This window comes from Ceratotherium simum, chromosome 13 (assembly GCF_057802395.1).
Source record: "Ceratotherium simum simum isolate JZ-2026a chromosome 13, ASM5780239v1, whole genome shotgun sequence".
NCBI lineage: Eukaryota > Metazoa > Chordata > Mammalia > Perissodactyla > Rhinocerotidae > Ceratotherium > Ceratotherium simum.
The window spans coordinates 21,288,883-21,314,140 of NC_141912.1; the positions used below are offsets into that span (position 1 = coordinate 21,288,883).

Genomic DNA, 25,258 nt, shown 5'->3' on the forward strand with positions numbered 1-25,258 from the left:
CAAAACATATAAAAGAATAAATATTTAGCATGCCTATAAAGCCTGCATCCAACAAACAATTCCCTATAGCCGATGTTTTTGATAAGGATTAAACAGCAGAAACTTAAACATTTTACCTGCCTGAGAAACCTGTAGTGTAGCTATTTGGTGCTGTGGATTAAGGGCTGAATTATATCCCTCAACACTCAAACAAAAATAGGGTCTTCATCTGCCTTCCTTATCTGAGATACAGTGGGCCCTAATCTTAAGAAAAGATGTGAAGAAGAAATAATACATCAGCCCAAAGGAATAGCTGAAATCCCTTCTCTCTAGGGACCATCAGCCTTAAAAACATGTAGTTCTAATGTACTTGTATGGAAATTATATCTCTGGTTAGCCACAGATTTCTTTGAGAGAGAGAAACTCAAATTCCAGTAAAATCAGTGCTACTGATGTTAACAAAAGGTGGACATGGATACTGACGTTCATGGCAAAATGTATGTTTCAATAGAACTAATTGTTTTTAGTATATCTGAGGTCAGAACACCAATCACATTCAGTACCTATGAAAGTGATTTGAAATGCACATGATGAACTATAAATGTAGTTTTGATTTGTTTGGCTTTCCACAAAATTAAAAATGAAATGCTACTTCTTATTTGCCAAACACATCAACTATTTGGTCAAATTCATTTTGGGGAAATCTGGAGAATGTTCCTTTGTTTTAAAAGTTGCATTTGTAGAGGAAAGAGAGGGCTTGCTCCTCACCCCCATGCTCCCAAGAGAGAAACGGTAGAGGAGAGAATTCTCCTGGAGAAAATTTCCAGGTCTGTATTCTCAAGGAAAAGTAACTTCTTATTTGCCTTTTCAGCTCCCTTCCAGGGCCACATGGCAGTTTTGTTCTGTTGCTTTTTTTTTTTTTCTCCTGTAACCTCTCATACTCACAGTCCTGAAAGAGTTTAAACAAAAATGACTTTGTTTGGGTCTGCAGAATTAACACGACACTCAGGCTTATTTCTAATTGAATGCAGATGTTTTCTAAGCAGAGAAAAGCCTCAGCCTGTGTGCATAATTCTTACACTGCCCTAATGGAGAGAAGTGAGTCCAAAATTAGCAACTTTTTAAAGCCAAGTCTGGCCATGTGCCACATACACTTTGTTGTTGTTTTTTTTCCTTGTTCATTTTCCAAGGGCGTACAGACAGAAGATCTTTAAAAATCTATACTGGGAGGGCCACCATGTTTCTAAGAAACTTAAAAAAAGAAAGGAAGCCAAGCTAATCACTGTGGCAATGCATTTTCGTCTCCCCTCTGATCTCTGCCCTCAGAAATAAAACTTGACAAAATTTGCAAAAATGTTGATCTGTGTGCAGCAGAGCAGCAAGCTTTGCAGAGAATGAGGTCAACCCAAGGGTTCTGTTTTGACTGTCTCGAGACTGAGTTGCTGACATGGACAAACCTGTGAACACCAGATGAAGAAAAGGACTCTCTGTGTTCTTTCGACTTGTTGCTTCAACAATTTGCCACTAAAGATGTTACGACCTCATTGTTCCTTCCAGACCCAAGGCCATCTGTTTATGTGTCTAGAACAGCAAGTTTTGAGGCTGATTATGTTGTCTTTTTAAAAAATCATTTTGATTATCGAGAACCTCATAATTAGGCAGTTTGTGTACAATATCTGTGCTCTAGTGTCCTGACCACAGGACTGAAGAGAGAAAGGATGCACAGGTGATGGAAATTTGTGTTTTAGAGAGAGGATGTGTGTGTCCTGTTCTCTTCCTTTCCCCATGGTGAATGATTTCAGGGCAATTAAGCAAACTTTCAAAATGTATGATTACATCTAATATGAAAATAAATAATCCCCAGAAATTACACATTCTTAATTGAGAACAAAATGTGTGAGTGGTTAGAGGGATGGTATAATAATACTAATAAGCATTCAAAAGGTCAGCCTCTGGCTTGTAGTTTAGATTGAAACAGATATTCACGTAAAGAACAGGATCCTTGACTTTCACCAACCTCTTCAGCCCCTCATTCAACCCACTGACATGAGAATGATTCTAACTGGAGCTTTCTTGCTGCCCTGCAGTCACTGAGTTTTTATTGATTTCAATAATATGTTTGCTCTTTGTAAAAGTTCACCTGCAAACATAGCATCATGTGAGGTTTTAGTGATCTAGAAAACACTGGCCTACCATGTATTTTGCCTTCGTGGAATTATTTTCAAGGACTCGGTTATACAATCATTTGGATCCTAGTTTAGCTGGACGAAGCATCCTTTGGTATTTGGTTGAGAATAAGGCTTTTCAGCAAAGCTCAACATTTTGGGGAGAAAGGAAAGGAAGAAATATTTATTCCTATTTTTTGCAATTTAAGATCGACCTCCCAAGGAAGGCTCTATTACAGAGCCAAAGTAGGTTATAACTTTGAGAAGCTAGAAGTGGAACATGACTTCTAGAGAACTAATCCTTCTCTTGCTCAAATAATGTATGTGAAAATGAAAAAGTCATTAGAGCATATCCTACTGCTTTTTTTTTGCCACATTGTAGGAAAGTTTTAGTAGTAAACTACCTATTACCTAATGAAACATAAAAAATGCAGGAATCTCTGAAGTTGTGTTAATAATAAGGCAATGTTCTTGAGAGTTGGGAGGTTTTAATGAGTTTCAGCCTGTCTCCATACCTGAGAAGATTTAGGGCTTTAATGATAATTAGTATGCTATCCAAAAGTAAAAATTACAAAATGAAAGTCTAAGAAAAAGAATTGTTAGAGACATGAGAAATGTCTTTATAAATACCATTCACTTAAGTGTTCTTAAATATTCAAACTTGTTAAGCTTCTATATGCCAGGAATCATAACTAACATTGTTTCACCAAGCAAAGGCCAAGATGAGTTGAATATAGGTGCTTTAAAAATGTATATAACATTAAACAAAACACTAGCAAACCAAACCAACACCTGCTTTTTCAAAGCTTAAAGGAAAAAGGGATTATTTTTGAAGCATTTTCACATTGAAATAGTGGTAATAAAAGACTTGAATTATCTGTAATCAAGGAAAACATTTAAAGCCAATTTCAACTAAAAAGACTAACTCAGAATATTGAATCTAGTGAATGGTTTTGTTTTCCTTCCATGCAGTTCCAAAGATCTTGGGCACACTGGCACGTTGGGATGGATATCCATGAAACAAAAGCCTTTCCCCTACGCTTTAGAAGTTCAATATTAAACAGTTCTAAATGCACTTATTTTTCAGCTTCTTTTCCTGTTTGGTACCTGCTCTGTTTAGTTACCTCTAGAGCACACAGCTAATTGCTCTTAGCTGGATAACTTTTGCTTTTAAAGGGAATTCATAGTGTGGTATTCTCAGGTTATCGTGTAATTGATTGTTTGTAATGGATGGGTCTTTTTGTTTAACCAAGGATTTCTGACCTTTAAGACTGTTAGTATTTCTAGGTGATATTTATTCTGTTGATCTCTTGCTTTCATTGTTTCTTTGCACTCTTTGTGTGTAGTTTCTGTGTTTAAGCTAGTGATTTCATGTATTTTGAAACTAAACACTCAATCTTCTTTGTATACTTTCTGGTCTGTGCCTATGGAAGCACTCTCTTAATGCATTAGGGAGATGTTGAAATCTTGGTTTCAGATAAACCCTAGTGCTTCTTGTTGTTGGGGGAGGGGTCGCTTGATGTGGCTTAACAACTTTGGTTTATTTTCTATTTGATCCTGGTTTATTATATCTAATAATATCCGGCCTTGGCATTTTAGACACTTGCTGAGAAATGAGGAAGAGAAAAAAATTCCTACAAGATCTTCACACTATAGATTATTTTCTACTTTCTTGGAATGATAAAGGGTAAAATGATACACTTAAAATAATGCTATTTATTCCCCAAGGATAATATCAGGTTATAAATTATCTACCAGGTGGCGTGAAGCCGTTTCTCATAGGTTAGGTAAGATTGTGGAGTTGGGGAGCATGCCCACATTTTACCACTGAAATAAAATTTTAAAAAATGCCTAAGGAGGTTCTAAAGGAAAGAATCAAACAACCAAAGGGGTTTGTGAAAGTGGAAAGGGCCAGTGGAACCCTTTTTATCTTAATAATTCATTCTGCACTTAACGGGCTCATAAGCCCATAAGCAAGGTTGAACTTCCGGTGTACATTACTGGAGTTACTATGCTCACTCCGGCTCTCAGCCAGTCTGCCTGAATCCCTGTCCAATGGCCTGGCCCCTGGCGTGAGAAGGCTGGACTGGGAGTGGAATGATGACTCTGATTCACTGCACCCTAAAGTGGATGCCATCCAATCTTCCCAAATCACTCCTGTGTTAGCTAAGCAATCCCGTTTCTGGAGAACATGGAAACCTTTCAGGAGTCTTCAAAGAATAAAAGCAGTAATCAAAAGTGAGGTACTTAAGCAGTCCCAGCAAGCAAGAAAATGCAACAAATACCATTCCATTTCCTGGCTTTCAAAAATTGAAAAAAGGACATTTAGCCCCGAAGTGCATTTAAGAAAGAAAAATCAAGACAGTATAACAGAAGCTGGGGGAGGAGGAAACACATGGAGTAAACATTCCCTCTGAGCCCACGGAAGGCAATAAGAGTTCTCATTTAACCTCGGAAAACGACTTGAGAATCACTTGTACTTTGAAACGATTCTAAATTGCAAACTAATTTCCCAGTGGGATATGTTGATGGCCTACTGTACACAGCATAAATAATGAGTTTGCAACTAGGACCCCAAATAAAGCAGTGCACGTTCGTGGAATTTATGAACAATTTTTTTTTCCCCATCTGACATTGCAATGTTAATGCTTCCAGTTGGGAGTTTTACTATGTCAGCAGGTGAATTCCCTGGCAGTAAGTCAAGCTTTAATGGAACATGCTGGTAGGAACGATTATGCTGCTGCAGTGTAAAAACTCTGGTGTCAGTATTAGGCTTCTAGAATACATGGGCACAGCCTGTTACCTGCCCTGATTGCATGTGTTCTTGGCTGTTTGACTTTCAATGCTACACTTCAAATTGACCGTGACAAAGTAAAATTTCTACCTTATAAAGTATTTTAGAACTGCAAATTATAATGATATCTAGTCAAACCTTCTTTTTTATAAAAGGAAGAAATCTGAGGCTTGAGGGGTTACATGGCTGGTTAGATGATACACATTAATAAGTGGTAGACCCGGACTCTAACCTAGGATTCATCTATTCCCTTAGTGTTCTGTTCCTGTCTCCACTGAAGATGCTGCCTTTTGTTGAACAACAAAAATGGTGAGTGCAATAAATTTTATAAATATGTTTAAGAAAACTGAAAAAATATGAATCTGAAATATAATTTAATAACAAAGCAAAGCATACAACCTGGTGTATCTGAACATCCAGACTTTTCTGACTGAGAGACATAGAACGAGACCAGTCTACAAGTGATTATGATAATTTTACAAGGCTTCATCCTATTTTAAATTCATCCTTTAAAAATATTATTAGATTGACTGTCACTAGAGAGTTAATATGATGCCTATAACAACTCACTGGGGTTAAGGCCTGGTGGCCTTACCTGCCTTCAAAAATGAAGAAATCTGTTTGAGGCAGGAACAATCGGTGTCTTCCAAGAAAGGCTTGTGTGCCATAAGTCTTACACTACCATAAGGCGGAGCCTGGGTAGACTCAGCCGTAGCTCTTCTGAGATCGCTCAGGGGTGTCTACACGGTGGAGGCCATGTGGTTTACTCCACAAGAGCAATGCCCAAATTCTTAGCCCCCTACACCAAGGTGTTTACTCTGCTACACGGTATATATTCTGCACCTCAAAGCAGTTCCATTTATACAACCTTTGTCAAGCATCCCAAGGCTCACATAGCTTGCAAATTGCTTTGTTGCACCTTCTTCATTAGACTCCCAGGTGTACAAGTAAGAGCTGGCTTCTAGTCTAGCATGAGGATTGGTGCCACCAAGACAAAGCCATCCCATCTGGGCTGGGGATGGCAACCAGCAATTCTTTCTTCATCAGTTCTTTTTCTTCTTCTTTACATTGACTATTTTAGTCAACTCTCCTTTCAAATCCTCTATTTCATTCCTTCATCATCAATCTCCATAGATAACCATCCTTTTCCTTTTTCATAGAGAAAGTCAGTCGGCAACACCTCAAACTGCCACCCATCTCCAGCAAACTGTCCTCAAAACCATCATCCTCTCATTTCCTATATCTGTACTTCTAGTGTCTGGATCCTATTGCATTTTGCTCCAAAAATTGTCCACTCTTCTCACATAAGGCTATCCCTCTTAGCAGGCAAACATGTTCAAATCCCCTGAATCTAAGAGCCAGAAGAAAAATAGAAACAAAAATCTCAGTAGGCCATACATCTCCCTTTAGCTGTTACTCTGCCAAACTTCTATAAAGAGCAACCTGCACCCCCACACTCCCATCACTTCCGCATTTCTACTCTTTCCCTGTGAACACACACCTCTGCCGCCTCACTTGGACACTGTACCAAAATTGTCAATGACTTTTCAGATGCTAATGTCAAAGAGCGTGTCTTCAACCTCCTAGCCTTCTCTGCTGAATTTGTTCCCGGAGAACAGCTTCTCCTTCTTGTAACTCCTCTTCCTTTGGTGTCAGACACCGCTTTGTTCTGGTTCTCCTGTAGCTGCTCTTGGAAATTCTCAGCAGGTTCCTGTTTCTATCTGTTAAATGTTGATGTGCCTCAGGATTCCATGATTAGCCTTTGTTTTCATTCCATTCCATTCCCCCCGTTCCCTTTGAGTGAAAATGTGGCTTTCATGGCTGCAACTCTCATTTTTATAACTCCCAAATCTACATTTCTAACCCAGACTTCTCGTCTATGTAATAGACAAATATGTTTTACTGTCAACTAAACTTCTTTTGCAGGAATTTACATATGAATGTCTTCCTAAATAGATGCAAATCTGGAGACAGCACCTTCTTACCTAATTCTACCTAATCTTTCGATGTTCTTCATCTTGATGAATGACATATTCATCCACTCAGTTGACTAAATCAGATAACTCAGGGATGTATTCTTTACTTTTCCATCTCCTTTAACTTTTCAATCCAATTGGGATAACAATTCTATATATATTCTTTCGTCTTTTTTTTGTTTAATAATTTTATTTATTTATTTTTCCCCCAAAGCCCCAGTAGATAGTTGCATGTCACAGCTGCACATCCTTCTAGTTGCTGCATGTGGGACTCGGCCTTAGCATGGCCGGACAAGCGGTGCATCGGTACGAGTCCGGATCTGAACTCGGGCTGCCAGTAGCGGAGCGCACGCACTTAACCGCTAAGCCACGGGGCCGGCCCTATTCTTTCGTCTTAATGTCTCCCAAATCTTCTGCCTGTTCATTATCTCACCTCTACTGCTTTAGTTTAGACCAATCAGCTCTCTCCTAGATTATGGATTACTGAAATGGAAAACTAAGTGGTTTCCCTGCCTTCACCTATGTCCTTCTCCATTCATTTCCCCCAGTGTAGGCAATGAACTGAAAAACATTCTTCAAATGCTCCGTTACTAAGGTTAAAAGTCAAACTACTTAATATGGAGTTGAAGGCTTTTTGTCATTTATTGTCTCTCTACTCTATAGTCTGGAACATATGCTAAATTGCCTGGAAAGTCCCTTCCTCTCATCTGTACCATAGCATTTAGACATTGTATTCTTCTTGGTGTTCATCTTTTCCCTTCCGCATAAGACACTTGGTGGGAGATAGGGACCATGTCTTTTAACACCTCACAATGTCTGGTGCATAGTAAGTACACAATAATATTTCTTAAGTGAATGATGGCCAGTTATCTAAAGTACATTATTAAAATTATGATCATATACTCTAAAGTACATGCTTTTATGTATTATTATTTTTTTCAGTATTTATTTATTTTATTTTTTATTTTATTTTGTGAGGAAGACCAGCCCTGAGCTAACATCCAATGCCAAGCCTCCTCTTTTTTTGCTGAGGAAGACTGGCCCTGGGCTAACAACTGTGCCCATCTTCCTCTACTTTATATGGGATGCTGTCACAGCATGGCTTAACAAGTAGTGCGTCAGTCGGCACCCGGGATCCGAACCGGCGAACCCCGGGCCACTGCAGTGGAGCATGAGCACTTCACCGCTTGCGCCACCGGGCCGGCCCTGCTTTTATGTATTTTTAATCTTTTTGTTCAATTACATGCATTTACAAAGTATCAAAAAATACATTGTGCGTTTTTCCAATTCTTATTTAGCTTTTTAAAGCTAATAATAACCATATTAATTGAGGACTTATTTTTCTAGGGCACATTTTGCATTTATTTACTTATTTAATTTTTCCAACAACTACATGGTTATTATTATTATCTCCATTTTATATATGAGAAAATTGATGCAGAGAGAGAGGCACAGTGGGGATTGGAAGCCAGCTGATATGGGTCCAGTGCCCTGCTTCTGAATCACTATGACACCCTGCCAAATAACAGTGTTTACATGGCCTTGGGATTGTGCTTCAACCTAGCTTTTCTTCTCACCCATCCTTTTTTTGTACACTCCTTTGAACTTTATTTTTGCAGTTTCAACCGTCAATAGCAATATACATCTCAACTTGAAGATGATGCCTCTTCCCAAGGCTAGCCTATTCTTGTCCCTAGATGTCCATAATATGTGCATAGGATGGAGAACTATGTCAATATAAAGTATAAAGAGAGGATTAAGGGGGAGTCAAGATGGCGGCGTAGGCAGACTCTGAACTCACCTCCTCCCGTGGACACAGCCAATTTACAACTACTCGTGGAAAAATTACCCCTGAGACAGAACTGAAAACTGGATGAGAGGAACTCCTGCAACAACGGACAATCCTAACTAGGGTGGAAGAGGCAGAGACTCCCTTCCGGAGAGGAAAACGCCGCCTTCACAAGCCGCCAGCGTCACGGCCGCCCGGGAGCAGCCCACAGGTACGCAGCCTCCCTGGAGGCGCGGGGCCCTGAGCCGGGGAGCACCCCCGCTGTGGGCATTTTGTGGACCCAGCACAATCTACACCAGTGGCATAATATCTGACCTTGCCTGCTACTAAAGCATTGGGGAGCACCCCCAGAAAACCCGGTTCACAAAGAAACTAAAACTGGCTCTTAAAGGGCCCGCGCACAAACTCACCCGTTCCAGAAAGCATCCTAAAATCACCAGAAAGAAAGGTGCACACTGCTTTGGTGACAAGAGACTCACCTAATAGGCCCTGAGTGCATCTCGGTGAGGGGTGAGACCTCTCCAGGGACTGGGACATTGGCGGCGGCCATTGTTGTGGCCTGGTGTGAGCGTGCTGACACAGACGCCATTGGAGTTTTCCCTGAGACCTGCTAGCCCAGGGTCTGCTCCACCCGCTAGAGCACCGATTTAATCCAGCTCAGCCAAGGCAGGCAGCCCACCCTAGAGACTGGCCCCACCTAACAACAAGCCCTCAGGCAACGTGTGGGCCTGCATAGATTGGTGACTGGATTTTCTGCAGCCTGGCAACTGAGCTGACTTGAGCGGGGCAGGGTGTGCACAAGGAGCGGGTGGAGAGTGTGGGGTGGTGGCGGAGTGTGTGGGGCTCCCGCCGTGGAGAGACTGGGTCCACTTGGGGAGGTCGGGACGCTCACACGGGGCAGGACTGTGTTGACTGTGTGTGTGGACCTCTGGGCGGCAGGGCTTGTCAGCTGCAGAAGACTTGTGCTTCTCAAAGACCCACATAGGAGGTTTGCCCCACCTTCCAAAGCCTGAAACAATTGGGTGCTCCTGTGCCTGAGGCCAGCCCCACCCAGCTGGAATCCTCAGAGAGCTGACAAGAGACCTAATAGGCTAGAGGTTTACAGCAATTCTAAGGCCCTGAGCCTAACAACCTGCCACACTGGGGGCCTACTCACTTAAAAGAAATACTGCAACACAAATGTGGTATTAGAACTTACAGCCAACTGTGCTGGGGCTCCCCACACCTGATAAAGAGACTGAAGGGCCCACAACAACTACAAGCAGCTGAGCATTACAACAGCTGGCCAGGAGCATAACTCAGCCTCCCTGGGCGCCTATAGGGAGAGCTAACAGGCCACAATAGAAGGACACACGTAGCCCACATAGGGGCCACCCCTGGAACATTGAGAACTGAGGGAAGCACACTGGAAGCCTCCTAAGCCATCACTTACATGAGGTCACCTATCCAAGAGCAGGAGACGTAGCTGACCTACCTAATACGTAGACACAAGCACGGGGAAAGAGGCAAAATGAGGAGGCAAAAGAATACATTCCAAGTAAGGGAACAGGACAAAACCCCAGAAAAGGAACTAAGTGAAACAGAAATGAGCAACCTACCTGACAGAGAGTTCAAACTAAGAGTGTTAAGGATGCTCACTGATCTGGGGAGAAGAATAGATGAACTCAGTGAGAATGTCAACAAAGAAATGGAAGATATAAAAAAGAACCAATCAGAAATGAAGAATACAATACTGGAAATGAAAAACTCATTAGAGGGACTCAAAAGCAGAGTAGAGGATACAGAAGAACGGATCTGTGAGCTGGAAGAAAGACTAGAAGAAATTACCCAAGGTGAACAGGTAAAAGAGAAAAGAATTAAAAAGAGTGAGGACAGTCTAAGGGACCTCTGGGACAACATCAAGCGCACTAACATCCGTGTTATAGGTGTCCCGGAAGGAGAAGAGCGAGACAAGGGGGCAGAGAATCTATTTCAAGAAATAATAGATGAAAACTTCCCTAACCTAAGGAAGGAAACAGACATCCAGGTACAGGAGGCACAGAGAGCCCCAAACAAGATAAACCCAAAGAGGCCCACACCAAGACACATCATAATCAAAATGTCCAGAATTAAAGATAAAGAGAGAATCCTAAAAGCCGCAAGAGAATGTCAAGTTACATACAAAGGAAACCCCATAAGGCTATCAGCTGACTTCTCAGCAGAAACCTTACAGGCTAGAAGAGAATGGCACGATATATTTAAAGTGCTAAAAGGAAAAAACTTACAGCCAAGAATACTCTACCCGGCAAGGTTATCGTTCAAAATGGAAGGAGAGATCAAAATTTTCCCAGATAAGCAAAAATTAAAGGAGTTTGTCACCAAGAAACCAGTGTTACAAGAAATGTTAAAGGGACTGATTTAGGGGAAAAGAGAAGACCACAAATAGGAAAAATTATCTATTTCAATGATTAGAACGTAATGGATACAAATGCACAAAAAAGAGGTTAGATATGATATCAAAAACATAAAAGGAGGGAGGAGAGTAGTTAAGAGTACAGCTTTCAGACAGAGGTCAAACTAAAGTGACCATCAATTCTGTATAGAAGAAGTAAGGAACAGAGAAGGACTACTTAAACACTGAGGAAAAAAAAATAAAAAAGTTAAAAAATGGCAGTAAGTACATACTTATCAATAGCTACTTTAAACGTCAATGGACTAAATGCCCCAATTAAAAGGCATAGGGTGGCTGACTGGATAAAAAAACAAGACCCATATATATGCTGCATACAAGAGACACACTTCAGACCTAAAGACACTCACAAACTGAAAGTGAAGGGATGGAAAAAGATACTCCACGCAAATGGCAATGAAAAGAAAGCTGGGGTAGCAGTACTCATATCAGACAAAATAGACTTTAAAACAAAAACTGTAAAAAGAGACAAAGAAGGGCATTACATAATGATCAAGGGAACAATCCAACAAGAGGATATAACACTTGTAAATATCTACGCACCCAATGTAGGTGCACCTAAATATATAAAGCAATTATTAACAGACATAAAAACAGAAATAGACAGCAACACAATAATAGTAGGGGACTTTAACACTCCACTTACACCAACAGATAGATCATCCAAACAGAAGATCAATAAGGAAACATTGGCCTTAAACGACACACTAGAACAGATGGACCTAGTAGATATATACAGAGCATTCCATCCAAAAACCGAAGAATACACGTTCTTTTCAAATGCACATGGAACATTCTCCAAGATTGATCACATATTAGGCCACAAAACAAGTCTCCATAAATTTAAGAAGATTGAAATAATACCAAGCATCTTTTCTGACCACAACGGTATGAAACTAGAAATCAACTATAGGAAGAAAATCAGAAAAGCCACAAATACATGGAGATTAAACAAAATGCTACTGAACAACGACTGGGTTAATGAAGAAATCAAAGAAGAAATAAAAATACCTGGAGACAAACGAAAATGAAAATACGACATGCCAGAATTTATGGGATACAGCAAAAGCGGTTCTAAGAGGGAAGTTTATAGCGATACAGGCCTATCTCAACAAACAAGAAAAATCTCAAATAAACAATCTAAAAATGCACCTAAAGGAACTGGAAAAAGAAGAACAAACAAAGCCCAAAATCAGTAGAAGAAGGGAAATAATAAAAATCAGAGCAGAAATAAATGAAATAGAGACCAAAAAAACAATAGAAAAAATTAATAAAACCAAGAGCTGGTTCTTTGAAAAGATCAACAAAATAGACAAACCTTTAGCTAGACTCACCAAGAAAAAAAGAGAGAAGGCACAAATAAGTAAAATCAGAAATGAAAGAGGAGAGGTTACAACAGACACCTCAGAAATACAAAAGATTATAAGAGAATACTATGAAAAACTATATGCCAACCAATTCGACAATCTGGAAGAAATGGATAAATTCTTAGAATCATACAACCTTCCAAAACTGGATCAAGAAGAAGTGGAGAATTTGAATAGACCAATCACCAGTAAGGAGATCGAAACAGTAATCAAAAACCTCCCCAAAAATAAAAGTCCAGGACCAGACGGCTTCCCTGGTGAATTCTACCAAACATTCAAAGAAGACTTAATACCTATCCTTCTCAAACTCTTCCAAAAATTGAGGAGGGGGAAGCTCCTAACTCATTCTACGAAGCTGACATTACCCTGATACCAAAACCAGACAAGGACAACACAAAAAAGAAAATTACAGGCCAATATCACTGATGAACATCGATGCGAAAATCCTCAACAAAATACTAGCAAATCGCATACAACAATACGTTAAAAAGATTATACACCATGATCAAGTGGGATTTATTCCAGGGATGCAGGGATGGTTTAACATTCGCAAATCAATCAACGTAATACACCACATTAATAAAATGAAGAACAAAAATCACATGATCATTTCAATAGATGCAGAGAAAGCATTTGACAAGATCCAGCATCCATTTATGATAAAAACTCTGAATAAAATGGGTATAGAAGGAAAGTACCTCAACATAATAAAGACCATATATGACAAACCCACAGCTAATATCATCCTCAATGGTGAAAAACTGAAAGCTATCCCTCTAAGAACAGGAACCAGACAAGGATGCCCACTGTCACCACTCCTATTTAACATAGTATTGGAAGTCCTAGCCAGAGCAATCAGGCAAGAGAAAGAAATAAAAGGGATCCAAATTGGAAAGGAAGAAGTGAAACTGTCACTATTTGCAGATGACATGATTTTATATATAGAAAACCCCAAAGAATCCACCAGAAAACTTTTAGAAGTAATAAACGAATATGGTAAAGTTGCAGGATACAAAATCAACATACAAAAATCAGTTGCATTTCTGTACACTAACAATGAAGTAGCAGAAAGAGAAATTAAGAATACCATCCCATTTACAATTGCAACAAAAAGAATAAAATACCTAGGAATAAATTTAACCAAAGAGGTAAAAGATCTGTACACGAAAACTATAAAACATTTCTGAAAGAAATTGAAGAAGACACAAAGAAATGGAAAGATATTCCGTGCTCTTGGATTGGAAGAATTAACATAGTTAAGATGTCCATACTTCCTAAAGCCATCTATAGATTCAATGCAATCCCTATCAAAGTTCCAACAACATTTTTCACAGAAATAGAACAAAGAATCCTAAAATTCATATGGAACAACAAAAGACCCCGAATAGCTAAAGGAATCCTGAGAAAAAAGAACAAAGCTGGAGGTATCACACTCCCTGATATCAAAATATACTACAAAGCTATAGTAACCAAAACAGCACGGTACTGGCACAAAAACAGACACACAGATCAATGGAATAGAATCGAAAGCCCAGAAATAAACCCACACATCTATGGACAGCTAATCTTTGACAAAGGAGCCAAGAACATACAATGGGGAAAAGAAAGTCTCTTCAACAAATGGTGTTGGGAAAACTGGATAGCCATATGCAAAAAAATGAAAGTAGATCCTTACCTTACACCATACACAAAAATTAACTCCAAATGGATTAAAGACTTGAATGTAAGACCTGAAACTGTGAACGTTCTAGAAGAAAACATAGGCAGTACGCTCTTCGACATCGGTCTTAGCAACATCTTTTCAAACACCACATCTGACCGGGCAAGAGAAACAATAGAAAAAATAAACAAATGGGACTACATCAAACTAAAAAGCTTCTGCACAGCAAAGGAAACCATCAACAAAACGAAAAGACAACCTAACAATTGGGAGAAGATATTTGCAAACCATACATCTGATAAGGGCTTAATCTCCAAAATATATAAAGAACTCATGCATCTCAACAACAAAAACTACCAACCCAATTAAAAAATGGGCAAAAGACCTGAACAGACATTTCTCCAAAGAAGATATACAGATGGCCAACAGACACATGAAAAGATGTTCAAAATCACTAACTATCAGGGAAATGCAAATCAAAACTACAATGAGATATCACCTCACGCCTGTCAGAATGGCTATAATTAACAAGACAGGAAACAACATGTGTTGGAGAGGATGTGGAGAGAAGGGAACTCTCATACACTGCTGGTGGGAGTGCAAACTGGTGCAGCCACTATGGAAAACAGTATGGAGATTCCTCAAAAATCAAGGATAGAACTACCATATGATCCAGCTATTCCACTGTTGGGTATTTATCCAAAGAACTTGAAAACACCAATTTGCAAAGGTACATGCACCCCTGTGTTCATTGCAGCCTTATTCACAATAGCCAAGACTTGGAAGCAACCTAAGTGCCCATCAAGGGACGAATGGATAAAGAAGCTGTGGTATATATACACAATGGAATACTACTCAGCCATAAGAAATGACGAAATCCAGCCATTTGTGACAACATGGATGGACATTGAGGGTATAATGCAAAGTGAAATAAGTCAGAGGGAGAAGGCCAAATACCGTATGATTTCCTTCATTAAGTAGTAGATAATAACAACAATAAACAAACACATAGGGACAGAGATTGGATTGGTGGTTACCAGAGGGGAAGGGGGGAGGGGGGAGGGTGAAAGGGATAATTCGGTACATGTGTGTGGTGATGGGTTGTAATTAGTATTTTGGTGGTGAACATGATGTAGTCCATGCAGAAATAGAAGTACAATGATGTACACCTGAAATTTTTGCAATGTTATAAACCAATATTACTGCAATAAAAAAAAAAAAAAAAAAAAGAGAGGATTAAGAAAAATGGCCATGAACGAGCTCAGAAGTGGCAAAAAATGTTAAAATCTAATAGTGCTTGAACATTCTATTCAGAACCCAGAGGCAGTAAAATGATATTTATAATATATTTAGAGCATCTACCCAAATTGTTCCATAAAAGATATCCAAAAGTGGTGGAGAATCCTTTTGCATTTTTTTTTTTTTTGCATTTTTTTTGTATTTGTTGACTGAATTGTGAGTGAAAATATATCCCAGGCAGTGTCCATGACATGAAGAGCTCCTGATATGTTCATATACCTCCAGAGTCACACGATCCCCAAACCTCCAATTAGTATAAAATCTTTAAAAATAAGGTATAATATTCATATTCTAAAATACACTCTTGCAAATGCTAAGTTCTTTTTTAGAGTCTTATGACTTATGTCAGGGTAATGGTGACAGAAGGAATAAATCTGTTCATTTGTTTATGCCCACAGTTGAAAACAAAGTGAATATCAGCCAACATAATTCAGTTGACAATCTTCTAAAATATTCTCCTCCCACACAAAGCAGCAAATTTTATATTTGCAGAAAATATTTGTCCCAAGCTGCAAGCAGTATTATATTGACTCTTCATTTCAAACTACTAAATCACCATATTTAGGTAGGCTGCAAATGTCATCAGGTGTCTTTCAGCACATTCTAAGAATGAGAAATGTGGTGGAAAATATTATACACTCTTAAAAGAGCTGCATTTAATTTAACCAATTTTTCATGGATATCAGTGGGAAAGTAACATAGTCTGCATTTACCAACTTTTGAGCAAGCAGCCAGCCATTTGCTTTAGCCCACTGGTTAACTTGGATTGGTCAGTGTGGATCCATGAGATTGTGTGGTCTGGCCAGATTTGTCAAAAGAACCTGAGGGAAGTGGGACAGTCAGTCACCTAATCTTCACATTTGCTTGACTGCCAAGTGCAAAATATGAAGACATTTCATTGTCTGAACTGCGATTGCATTCTGAACTCCACAGTGATATTCAAAGTCAAACTAAAATTTCTTAACTCTTATCCCATCATGATTTTTTAATTAAAAATCAATGTTTGCCCTTTCCCTTTTAGTTGCTAATGTATTCCATATGTAAAAGGCATGAAACAATTAAGCAGCAAAACCCAGTAAGATAGTCTTTATTTTTTTTTGTAGAAAGTAATGTTTTTAATTAATTCATTTTTTCTTTTTATAAATGTTTACGACTGATACCTACAATGTATCTGTCACTATGCTAGGCAATAGGAATGCAAATATAAAGATATCTTCTCTGCTTTCAAGTGGGTAATAATGTCTTGAAGGAAACACAAAAATAAGTTACAGTGGGATATGATAAGTGCTTTAGCGGTAATATGAATAAATACTGTGGAAAACAAAAAAGAAAAACTATAAATTCTTGGGGTTTAGCTGATAGCCTCATAGAGAAGAAATCTTTGCCTTAATGAGTGAATAAAAGTTCACCTGAAAAGGGGATTTGCCTTGTACAGGAGTGCAAAAACGGTCTGATCTGTCTTTCAACTTGTGCAACTGCAGAGGAGGGTGAGTGTGGTATTGAGAAGGGATGAAGATTGAAGGGACCTATTTCCCGGATCAAAGGAAAAATGCAGGGTGAATAACTTTGAGCTTTTATCTTAGAAGTTATTTTCATTTCATCTGAATTTGAGGAGGTTTGTAAATGTCTAGAAGACTTGCAGTTGGGATGTATTTGCAAACATTTCAAGACACTGAGAAGATTTTGTGCCCTTTAATGGTTACAAGCATTGCTTAGATTTAGGCAATAGCAATTAGGAATCAGAAGACCTATCAAAATGATACAGGGAAGAGTTGTGATCCTAGAAGCATAGAAGACATATGGGTAAATTTTGAAGAACTGCAATTACAGAGACTGAGAATGCTCCACTATTATCTTGAAGGATTTCACACTACAACACAGCCAGTTTTTCATAAACAACAACAGAAACTATAGCCACAGAATTATAATGATGAAGGAAGATCTGAATGAAGACCCTGGTCAGGACCCCCTGTCCTGTTGCTTCTAGATAAGGTTACAAATACCGAGGTGAGGAGGCAATCTCATTTAATAAGTTACAATTATGCCCGCACATTATTTACTTTTCATTTTATGTATAGGCACAAAGGCTACTGGTGTAATGTTTAGTTGTACATTTCTTGGCATGGGGGCAGCTCTCCATAAATACTTATAGAATGAATGAATACATTGTAAATTGTTCCACAAAGTAGTTTTCTTCCCCCCATATTAATCCTTCATTGGTTATTATAAAGTCCACATTAAAAGGATCCCTGCAGCTCTTGCCGAGTAAAGGTCTTAGAAGTGGAAGGACCTACCAAACATGTACAGCTACTATTGAGCTATTCCAGTTAGACAGACCACGGAGCGTGCTGCTAAAACAGGGGTTCTTCAGTCTGAGAGCGCCTCCCTGTAGGTCAGCTTCTTTTTTAACTTACAGTTCTTGGCTTTTTATAAATATAGCTTAAATTGACAAAAAAAAAATAACAATCTGGGTTTGGTAGATTCTCATGGTGGCTGTGAGACTGATAACTCTTTTGGTGAGAGGAGTTTGTGTAGGAACCAAAAAGCTGTCGTGAGTGATATATTCACAATGGCTCTTATGAAAAACGTATCCTCACGTGCTCCATCTTTATTATTTACTGTTAGAGACATTCCTCAAAGCCCAGACCATCTTCAAGAACAAAGAAAGGCCTTCTAAGCAATTTTACAGGAAAAGGGAGAATTTGAAAGCTTTTAATGCTTTTAAAAAACCATCAGAAGATAACTTAAATTTTACAGTACCCATCAGAAGTCCAAATAACCAAAAGCTAAAATAATCCAAATGTGATTGTTGTATCTACCTTTATTCATACTATTTAATTTAGGACTAGAAATAACATCCTAGTTCTTTCTGAATCACAGAATAAAAATTAAATTTAGAACAATTTTGTGGGTATATATATTCGGTAATCTTTTATTTGAATTGGTCAATCACATAAATGTTATACATTCATTCATTCGTTCAAAAAAGCATTTCTTTTCTACTATTTGAGAAACAATATGCTAGATGCTGGGGTACAAATAAATTGATTGGTCCCTGTGCTGAAGAAACTTAAAATCTAGTATATTAGAACTGGAACTTTTTGTTTGTTTTGTCATATCACTTTGGCCCATTGACTGACACATTTGGCTAAGATGATGGATTTACAGTCATTGTGCAAAAAAAAGGTGGGGCCAAAGGATATTAGGAAGAATGAAAGGATAACAAAAGGCCTTCTATCACTTATATTGATAGCAACATCTTATTGTCATTTTTTTTTCACAAAAAAAGTGTCATTTTTTCATCAATTGAAAACCTGTCATTAGGATACTTCAGGCCAAAACTCATTCAAGAAATAACCACAGCCACATGGCGGTAAAGAAAATTCAAGATATAAGGCAACTGAAATCATAAATAGCTCCTTGCTCAACTTAATTGCTCTTTCTCCTCTCAATACCCCTGTTAACATTTTGCAATTGGAATGTTTTCCATCTGTGCCTTTGCTTGAATTGTGTGAATATAGCTGATGAAAACTATTATCACTCTGTTTTCAATCTGCTTTGTGTTGACACACTCACAACCAGAAAAATGTTAGCTCAGTCATACACTTGATGATGTATATGCTTTATGTCCCAAGTTCAAAGTTTCCCATCTGTACTTCAAACTGCTTTACTCATTCTTATTGTGGTAGAGAATACCTACATACACACACGTAGAAAGATTATCCATAGGATAGAGAATTGTGAAAGTTGTATTGGGTTCTTTTAAATATTTGGGTTAATGTTAATTGTAAAGAATAAATAAAAACAATAGAATATATTAATTTAGCAAACTTTGGTTCTTGGTATTCTTCCAAAAAATTGTTTTATTCAGGCTTCTCTCTCATGTGTTTTTACATGTTCTTCTCAGAAGCCTGCAGTAGTGACCAAGTCCTGCTCCAGATGGCACCGCTCACGCATAAATATATGAGAATGGAGTCCCTGAGACTGCAATGCTCAACCTCCTTGGTTTACGTAGTGGCGCTGGGGTAGAGACTTCATGACTACCACATTTGTCTCAGACCGCGGTGGGGCCAAGTTAGACCAAATCCATATCAGAGAAGTGGAAAAGGGGGCCAGCCCCATGGCACAGTGGTTAAGTTCAGCATGCTCTGCTTCATCAGCCCGGGGTTCACAGGTTCAGATCCAGGGTGTGTTCCTACATGTCACTCATCAAGCCATGCTGTGGCGGCATCACACATACAAAATAGAGGAAGACTGGCACAGATGTTAGCTCAGGGCCACTCTTCTCTCAAGCAAAAAGAGAAAGATTGGCAACAGGTGTTAGCTCAGGGCCAATCTTCCTCACCAAAAGAAAAAAGTGGAATGGTATTGGACATCATAATGCTTATTGTTTTCTGCATATGGAAATTTGTTAATTGTGAGATTGGAGAAGAAGGTGCATCATTGAAATAATTGGGAAAATCAAAGGCTCAGACATAAGGAGGGAGTGACCAAAAGGTGAACTTAAACTCAGGGAGGGGAAATGAATGTGCTGTAGGGTCTTTACTTCTTGTTTGAATTAATAAAATAGAAAATTGTACAATCATTTGATTATATAATGATATCATCCACCTTTGTCATAGTTAAGATGATTAGAAGAAATTTGGACTGGAAAAAAGTCAACAAATGCTATTTTATGTTTCCATGTCAAAAATATTAATATATAATTTAGAAAAAGATAGTTTCTCTAGCTCAGAGGATGCTCAAAAAGAAACCTGTGAAAGATGTTATGCTTTTTTTCAGTTTCTGAGGGAGTGTGACTGAAAGGATTGTGACTGTTTTCTTCTCAATGACACAGAGATAATGGCAGTGTCCCTCCCTGGGCCCATAGCAGAAATAATTAATGCAGTCTACAGCAGGAAGCAACACTTCCAAAAAAGCCATAGAGTTCTTCATTCAGTTTCAAATGGCAACCTTAGAAGCATAGTAAACAAAGATACTGCTGAAAATATGATGTGTTTGAAAGCCATAGTTTGTCTTTTCTTTGAGGAATTACATTAGGAGAAATATGCAGGTGAATGCTAAGTAAATTAATTGCTAATGGGAATTGTGCTTCTTATGGACTGAATGTATGTGTCCACCAAAATTTACATGCTGAAGTCCTAACCCTCAGCGTGGTTGTAGTTGGAATAAGAAACTCATTAAGGTTAAACAAGATCATAAGTGTGGGGCCCTGACTCAACAGAATTAGTGTCCTCGTAAGAAGAGACACAAGAGAGCTTGCTCTATCTAGCTCTCTCCATGTACACTGTGCTAAGGAAAGACCACATAAGGACATATCAGAAGGCGGCCGTCTGCAAGCCAGGAAGAGAGGCTTCACCAGAAACTGACCCTGCTGGACCTTGATCTGGAACTTCTAGCCTCCAGAACTGAGAAAATAGATTTCTGTTGTTTATCTGGATGCTTGCCGTCCAGTCTATGGTACTTTGTTATGGCAGCCCAAACTAATATAGTGCTTTTGTTAAAAAAAGAATATTATAGCTAATTATATTTATGGATGTCCTTTGTTAAAACCTCCCTTTCTAAAACAGTCATTGGGAGAATTCTCATATATGTAAGTATCTTTGTTATGGGTATTGCTCACCCATTCGTTTGTGTTTATAGTCCTCAGGTACAACATAAACTAAGTAAAATACCAAAACTTATAACCAAACAGACCATTACCTACTTGGTCCTTCTATTGTGTAGCTCATGCTTCTAGGTTTCTCTAACTATTATTTTTTTTTGAAAGGGGATGACGAAATGTTCATAGTGGACAGTACGGGTACTTCTAAACCCAAGTAATCCAAATATTCTGTGTCAATATCTACTCATGTTGGCGGAACATTTGTGCAGCGCTCAGTGGAATATAAGGTATTTCTATGCTTGAATAGTTTGTAGCTGATTAAATTTGTAGCATGCAATATCTCTTCCTAGGAAATATGCTAATTTCATATCGCTCTTTTATGATGGTTGTGTGCAAGCATGCACACAAGTGTGTATATGTGTGTGTGCTTGTGCACTTTCAACACATACTTCCCATTTCTCCAGGATTATCCAGGAAAGCATTTTCCGGAGAGCTGTGTTTCTAAGCTTCACATGAACATCTGCAGTTTTCAAGGTGAAAATGATTCCTCCTGGACTGGTTTTAACAACAAGCTGGGTAGTGCAAAGTGAAGGGGATTAAGGCAGACAATGTGACCACACACCAATTTCCTCCCTTACAAACCTTTTATAGCACTTATCAGAATTTTAATTCCATCTGCTAAGTAAGACAGGTCCCCAGAGCAGAGGTTACGCATGCAGCCACAGGTTCCAGTCCTTAGCTGCTTTTTCATGACATTGTGCACCACAATTTCTGTGGCCTCTTTAGTGATGGAGCAAGGGATATTTGAGTTAGATGGCTAATTCTTTTATTTATTTTTTCAACAGGAACAGAAACCATGGATGTTAAAGACCATTTGCCCATTGCTGGATAAGGATAGCCCTATGATACATAAACCCAAATAGTCTCAACCTATCAATTGGCCTTTTTAGAACACTCACTGGTCCTTTCCATTACACTATTTTAGAATGATTTAAATATAATTCTTGGAAGGGAAAAGATCTTTCCTTAACAAAGCCGGAGTACTCATTGGCAGGCAGCAGAGATGGGCTGTGTTAATGTCAATTTCTTTACTTTTTACAAATGCCACCTGTGTCACCAGCATTGATTTGAAGGTGATGTAATTTTCTTGCAAATCCATTAGTTTTATAGGTTTTTGGCAAGCCTCACTGCTGTGTTGATTAGATATAGTAACTGTGTCTATTTAAACAGGGTTTTAAATGCTTGGCTCTACTCTCTCTATTGGCTGGATAACAAGACATACAGTAGATGCTTTAACTTAAGATTGTGCTAAGCGGTGATTTGACACATAGCTTAGTGTTTGGCCATTTGTGATAATCAGTACTTTAATTGTGGAGTTAACTGCAGGGACCTGCAAGACATACTTTTAAGTGGTCCTGACAAATAAGATACAGCCTCTCCATCCTCTTTAGGTGGTTTTATTCTATCAGTGTTTCTCAAAGTGCAGTCCTCAGATGAGCAATATCAGCATCATCAGGGAAATGCAAATTCTTGGCCCCACCCCAGACCCACTGAATCAGAACCTCTGGGAGTGGGGCCCAGTAATCTCTGCACTACCAAGCCCTCCTAGTGATTCTTCCCCACGCTAGTTTGAGAACTACTGGTATAAGAGAATCCCTGACACACGGGTGCTGCTATATTTTGGCACTAAACAATTCAATGTGAATTACTTTTTAATTACTCTTAATGAATTAACCTTCTATATCCAAGTTAGTTAATGCTGGAAAATCCTTTAATAATAATAAAAAAAACTATCAGTCATCTCTTAATTTTTGAATATTTATCTTTACCCTGATAGATGGTGGCTTTTTATAAATGTATTAAGATTGAGGTTTGGGGTGCAGGAAAGCAGCTAATCTTTATTTTCCTTATCTCTCTTTCCCTCCCCTTTTTCATTGTCTAAAGAAGTTAACATCACATGCTCCATTAAACAAGATGCAGCTTTTATTATCTTTTATCTTTCCTGAGCCCTTGCTATAAATGCTACTTGATTACTCTTGCATGTTTAGATAGACATTTAGAATAATCAAAACATCAAGAAAGTGATGCTTGGTTAAGCTAGGGCAGTACGGCTTCCTCGACATAAATAAATGGGTTGAGACTGATACAAACATAAGTTCTGTTGGATGGGCTAAGATGGTGTTTTACAGAAGGTGTAAGGTGTGAGACTGGATGCTAACGATTAAACAAACAAAATGTTAATAAATGTATTTTCCAACAAAAGAAGTGTTAAATTCCCTAAGGGAAAAGAAGAGCCCTGGTAATTTAGAGATCTGAAATTCACTGCAGTTAAATCTTAAAGGTGATTAATTTAGTTGTTCATTTGTGCATTCATCTGTCAAATATTAATTGCGAAGTTTTCATATCTCATCTTGTTGTCTGCTTTTAGCTGAGCTGGAATTATGTTTCCAGAATTCCCTTCCCTGCATAGTTTCAGATTAGTGTGGGCCACAAGAAGAGACATTTTGCGTGAGATTTGGAAGACAGAAGTGAAACACAGCTATGTTCTCTTCTGGGCATCGTGTCACTTATCCCTTGGCTCACCTTGCTGAAATGGGACAACAGCCAAGGTGCAGCACTTCCAGATCCTGTTGGATACCCTTCCCAGCTTCTTAGATTCCTGCATCACTTGTAGGCTTACTTTCATTATAAAAGATACTGGCTTCTCCTACGGGTCCAACTGTCATCAAAGGTAGATTCTTAGAGGTTGTTAGAGACCAACAGGAGTGCCTATCCATCCTTGCGGATTGCAGCTTGTCCTCACAGTTCCTGATCTGTCCTTGTTCAGTCCTCACTCTCCACTTTTTATTTGTCTTTCCTTCAGGACACCTGCCCTACTGATAGTGGGCCACAGGTCTAGACACAGGAGCAACAGCTTCAGGCAGACTCTTCATCCAGCTCTCACAATTTCATAAAGTCAAATCCCCATAATAAATCCTTTGTTAGATATCACTCCTAGTGTTTCTACTTCTCTCATTGAACCATGATACAGAATTTTGGACTAGAAATGGTTCAAGAAGAACTGAATATGAAACCGATAGTTTCTCCAAATTAGTTCTGAGATTTCTGGAATTGATTCTCTGCTTTGTTTAGATTCAAAGGCATCACTGGCCCTATTTCTTGTGGTAAAGGGGCCAAGGCATGCAATGACAAAGCATTTACTTAAGTCATTACCTGCAACCACATACCTTTAGAAGACAAGAATTTAGTGATCAAGCATGTGGTGGCAAAACCCCCAAATTTCTATAACTTATGAGTCACCACTATGTATTTCTGGCTCCTATTATCTGAAGACTTCTGCAGGGGAGCTGCAGCTGCATTCCACCTGTCTTTTCATCTTGCATCCCAGGCAGAAGGAGCAGTCCTAATCTGCAAAATGTCCTTCTCATGGCAGAAAGGACCAGCAAGAGTGCTGGGGGAGCTCATTCTCTAGGCTCAAACATAGCATTGGTCACATGAATTTCTATTTATCAGGCAAACATGTCACATAGCCAAACCTGAATTCTATGGGACAGGAATGTATCATCCTCTTACGAAGAATGAAGAATGAATAGTGGCCAACAGTCAACCACAGTAATTTATTAGATAACTCAAAATGAGATTGGTCATTATTTATTAGAGGCCTGGAAGATCAAGTGCCAAACTATCTGAAAGCACAGAGCAAAAATATAGTGAGATGAAAATTATATTGAGACTAGAAAATAAATAAAAATAGTAGTTCCAGAAGAAAAAAAAAAGCAATTATGGAAAAGAGGGATTACTGAAATAAATAATAAAATTTCCTTGAAATAAAAGGTTTGCACTAGGCTATATTGATGAGAAAAAGACACACCTCGGTAAATCCTGGTAAAATTTCTGACTCAAAGAATTGATTAAAAAAAAAAAAAAACTAACAATTTTCCAAGCAGAATTAATAAAACACCTCAAAAGAAAAAAAATCAAGCCCTTATCAGGCTTTTCATTTCTAATACTGGAAGACTGGAAGCAAGGAAAGAATGAAATAGCAATATAAAGAGGAGTGAAAGTGAAAACGGCTGTTGTCTATGAATCCTATACCAGCCAAGACCTCACTCACCAGTGAAAATGAAAGATAGATATTTGAGGGTATGCAGGAACTCTGAGAGTCTTGTTTCTTA

The 25,258-nt window shown here is 38.7% G+C and overlaps 2 long non-coding RNA genes across 4 annotated transcripts in view; one reads left to right on the forward strand and one right to left on the reverse strand.

The window, feature by feature from the left end:
* The window catches only part of LOC147915387 (uncharacterized), a 130,229-nt gene extending 120,833 nt beyond the window's left edge, over window positions 1–9,396 (reverse strand). For both annotated transcript variants that reach the window (XR_015553992.1, XR_015553991.1), the window contains exon 1: window positions 9,183–9,396. This is a non-coding gene — a long non-coding RNA (uncharacterized LOC147915387). The remainder of the gene's footprint in view (window positions 1–9,182) is intronic.
* LOC147915388 (uncharacterized) overlaps window positions 1–21,865 on the forward strand; it is a 68,924-nt gene extending 47,059 nt beyond the window's left edge. For both annotated transcript variants that reach the window (XR_015553989.1, XR_015553990.1), the window contains 3 exons: window positions 5,194–5,247; window positions 21,249–21,370; window positions 21,548–21,865. This is a non-coding gene — a long non-coding RNA (uncharacterized LOC147915388). The remainder of the gene's footprint in view (window positions 1–5,193; window positions 5,248–21,248; window positions 21,371–21,547) is intronic.
* The last annotated feature ends 3,393 nt before the right edge of the window (window positions 21,866–25,258 follow it).